Below are 5,165 nucleotides of genomic sequence, written 5' to 3'. Positions count from 1 at the left end.
TATACATGGTAAAATTTGAAAATATTTGATTATTTGAGCTCTTTACGGACATTTTCTTTTCCATTTTTTTTAGTTTTTTTTCTAAAAATATCAATAAAATTTATTTGTTGGATAAAAAAGCTTGAAAATTTAATAGTGGGCTCCTAGTATATTGTTTCAAAGGCAGATGAAAAATATTAAAAATCGTTAGTCACAGTTTTTTTTTATAAGCATTTAAAGTTCAAAAAATGACAAAATACGTAAAAACGACGACAATTTGGAAATAATTTTAAGTTAGAAATTCATAAAAAATTTTGTTTTTAAATCTAAGATTTTAAAATTTAATACAAGATTCCTCATAAGTTTGTCTACCTTTATCAAAAAAAAAAAATTTCTAGAAGAAAGTCAAATTAAATTTTTATGAGCGTTTGAAATTCATATTTTTACAACATTTGATATTCACTCGATTTCTCATGTAACGATTTTCTGTTTTTGTTGTAATTAAAAAACGAATGGCTGTAGACACTTGAAAATTTCACTGAATGTTGATATTAGCATTTTCTAAACACGATAAAATTTTGAAAATAATTTGACTCTTTTTGAGATGTTTACGGACATTGTCAATTTTCAATTTTCTTAGTTTTTTTTTCTATAAATACCAATAAAATTTTATTTGTTGGACGAAAAAGCTTGAAAATTTAATACAAGGCTCTTGATATATTTTTACAATAGCAATTGTAAAATATTTAAAATACATAGGCACAATTTTTTTTAATAAGCATTTAAAATTCGAATTTTGACAAAATTTATCAAAAATCTCGAAAATTATTAATCACTGTAATTAAAAATTATAAAATGTTCAGTTTTTATAACTAAGGATTGAAAATTTAAAACGAAGATTCTCATAAATAGTTCATACTGTAACCAAAAAATCTACAAAATACATAAACACAGTTATTTTTTACAGACATTTTAAATTCAAATTTGGACGAAATTACTTATTAAAATCAGTAATAACGATTTTGGTTATTGTGTTGTAATTTAAAAATATTATTCGTCGGTATAATATGAAACTGAAGAATCAAAAAAATCAAAATATGGCCTATCTATACAATCTACAGTTTAATATTACGATTTACGATTACCCCAGAATATTCTGTGTTATCACTTTCTATCGTCGAGTGATAAGCTTTTGTCCGAAAAATTAAAAGAGTGGTTATTGTTTTTTTTATTTTATTTTGTGATTATACGGCAGTTAACCTGTGACCAGCTGCTACTAATTGTGGTGGACTGTCTTGTTGCATAGGAAAAAAATCTCTATTTCCAATATTTATTATTTATGCCAATATGATGTATATAGGCGAATGGCGATTGAAAGTGATAAGATGTGACGCTGTGTATCATTTTTATATTATGTTATTTTACTCATAGACACGTCGGGCTTAGGCATAGATAATAAAGATATGGATAGGCCATAATGGTCTTATCAGCGGTCTTCGAGGGGAACAATTGAGGCCAAATAAAGTATATCTATATCGAGTATATCCATAGATAATAAATGTAAGCAAATCGCCTCAAGCACGGTTTAAGATAGTAATATCTATAGCCGTGCTCATAGATAATAAAGATATTTATTTTACTACTAGTTCCCCGTTACAGATCCACCCCCCGCTGGCCTAATAATTGATATGCTTTAAATCGCCTGACAAAACACTAAACAGAAGCGACACTCGATCAGCTGCTGATTGGGTTCTGGTCAGGGATTTCCTAAAGATATACGGATTTACGTACTTATGTACTACTATTATGAGCCAGTGGTTCCTGGTTTACCTGTGATCTGAAGTATGACCCGTTGAAAACATGGAAACGAGTCCGCGCCGCCACCTGAGATTATACCACGTACCTCCGTGGCTCCGTGGTTTTACACTTTTACCACGGAATATAACAATAATATATAGTTAATAGTTGTATACATTTGTTTACCCGGAAACGTTTTACAACAGCTGTAAACTTATATTATAGGTTATTATCTATTATAATATGTACCAATTTTTTCCTCATTTAGTCATTCTTCGCAAGATATTGTTTAATTACACGTCGTGGCAGGTTTTTAATTTTGTTAATATGGTTCGCTATAATAACCAAGCGATTTGTTTAAATTATCAACGCCATTATTTCATTCAAAACATCAATGAACCAAGGTTGTTCTCGTTTCTTAAAGGTATGTAAAGTGTAATACATATATTTATTTGATTTTATTTTTTGTTTTATTTGGAAACTTTTCTGATTTAGAAGAATTACATTTAGGCGTAGTCTTGTCATTGAATAAAACAAACTTGGATACCAGTGAATTGAAAATGCAAACATATGTGATTTGGGGATCTGCTTTGTCTAGATATTTCAATGTAACTATAAGAGGAACAAGTCTATGTAACACAAGACTAGCTACGTATAATAGGTAAGTACTACATTTTTTTTCTGACAAACCTAATTTTATCACCATAGAAGCGCAAATTATCAATATAAAAACATCTATGATGATCTAGTACCATGTTACTTTTTTCTCATAATGAAGTATCTGAAATAAATAATTTGTAGGATACTAAAACTGAAATGAATAACTCTTATTATTTGAATAGGTTTTTAATTTATTTTTATTTTTATAATACTATTAAATTACCTACTCTCATAGGAAGGATTTCCACGTCCACTACCTCCATCTGTTGTGTTCTTTCCTATAACATAATTTAATATTGTTAATTAGTTAAATAGTTATATTAAATAATAAATATATAAATATTTAGTAGTTTTGTATGTACCTATAGGTAGATTATTTATGATAGAGGCCTAATAAATTGTATTTAATTAGTTAATATTATGTTGATGATAGAACTTAAAACAAATAATTATATTAATAATCATGAATTTCTTTCCCAATAAAAATAGTTTATTAAAATTGATTACAATTGTCAACATTAACTTGGTTCTACTTTCACCTGTTAAAATTAAAAATATTTTTAATACCATGTTTACTTTATTTATGATAAGTGACCAAATAAATTAATTTCAAAATTGGTATGCCTAAAATAATGGTAATTTAACATTAAGGTGTCAAGTATTATCAGAACTTGTTGCAACCAACTTTATTTTACCCTAGGTGTGTGAAATTGTACAAATTCAAATAATACATATAGACAAAATATTGAAGTACTAAAAACTTACTTCCTCTGTTTTTTTGGGTGGATTCTGTTGTACCACTGGGGCTTTGATCAGTTTCTAAAATTTAAAAGTTTTAATTACTAAATTACTTATACTATAGAAATAACATTACCATGTATGTATCATGAATGGTACTATACACAGTGGCGCCGAACACATATGGGGGTGGGTGGGTCATGAGTGACTGCTTTTATATATAAAAGGTAGGTAGGTGGGTGGGTGCCCTTAAACAAGGTTTGCCCCAGTGGTTTAAAAAAGGTTCGGTGCCACTGATTGCAATACTACTTTTTTTTGCTGTAAGTGTATCTAATTGTTATTCAAATAATACATATAGATATAATATTGAAGTACTAAAAACTTACTTCCTCTATTTTTTCTGGGGGCTCTTCAGGAGCTTTGATCAGTTTCTAAAATTTAAAAGTTTTAATTACTTATACTACAGAAATAACATTACTATATACTATGTATCATGAATTGAAATACTAAAAACTTACTTCTGCTTTTTCGTTAAGTTTTTCCCGCAGATCACCCCTACGGGATTTTACTAGTTTCTAAAATATAAAAGTTTTAATTATTTATGCTATAGAAATAACATTATCATGTATGTATCATGAATGGTACTATACATTGCAATACTACTTTTGTTGTCTTAAGTATGCAACTGTTATTTAAATAACACATATAGATATATTGAAGTACAAAAAACTTACTTCCTCTCTTATTTTTTTTATTTTCTCCCGCAGATCTCCCATCCTACGGGATTTGACAACTTTCTAAAATTTAAAAGTTTTTATACTTAATACTTATAATATTAAATAAGAACCATACATAAATAATATTAGGTTAGGTTTTAGAGTACTCTCTAGGATTTGGCTTGGTTTATATATATGTAATAATGAACTAGCATATTTAAATTGGCTAATCATGTAATTTCTTTAATTTATTGAAATCATGGATGAAGTTGAGTACGAATGATATGTATTAATTTTAAATAGTAACGGCAGTAATTAATCTAGACGATATAATTTATAATATTATTATGTATAGGTACTGTAGTTTACAATTCAATAATTACTTTTTGTGGTACTGGAGGGCTGTACCAACATTCACCACCGTGAATGAAACTGCATATTTGACATCCTATTATAATACCACAAACAAAATTTGTATTATTCTTTGAATTTAATAAAAATTGCATAAAAAAAATAATATTTTGTTAATTGTACTAACTTGTTTTAGTGCAACGCCCAAAATGTTTTTTATTGCATATTTTACATTCTAAAAAAAATATTTAAATCATTTAGGTATTTTAAATCAATAATCTCATTTATAACATAAAATACTATTTATGCATACTGGGTTTATCATAGCGGGTTGATTTTGGTGGTGGTTGGGCCACTGGAGGTTGCGGTTGGGCCACTGGAGGTGGTGGTTGGGCCACTGGAGGTGGTGCTTGGGCCACTGGAGGTGGTGGAATGGCATCCTTGCCATAGTAATAGTTATGAACTATAGTAGACATCTGTATAGAATATAATTAATGGATGTAATGTAATAAATCACAGCAATTTTTATGAATCTCTAACAACAAAAAAATTTGAAAATGTTCGCGACTGACAAAATTTTTTAAAATTTTACTTTCATCACCAAAACAATAATGGAATTGTTTTCTATGTTTTTGAATTGGGATATGATTAACTTTTGAGGAATCTTGTACTACATTTTCATGGTTTTTTATCAACAATATTTAATGAAAAAAAAAAATTAAACTGATTAAATTATTTTTAAACAATATTTAGACTAATCAATGTGTCATAACCTCAAAAATATTATTCTCTATATTTATTGTAGTTCGTAATTACTAAAAACATAAAAAAAACTGATTTTGCGTGTATACCTATACTATTGAAATTTCCATTTAATATGTTGTTGAATGATAATTTGGAATTAAAATTAGAAAAATAAATTGA

This window comes from Acyrthosiphon pisum, chromosome A2 (genome assembly GCF_005508785.2).
Source record: "Acyrthosiphon pisum isolate AL4f chromosome A2, pea_aphid_22Mar2018_4r6ur, whole genome shotgun sequence".
Lineage (NCBI taxonomy): Eukaryota > Metazoa > Arthropoda > Insecta > Hemiptera > Aphididae > Acyrthosiphon > Acyrthosiphon pisum.
The sequence above is the reverse complement of the archived record's forward strand: the minus strand, read 5'-3'. Positions refer to the sequence as shown.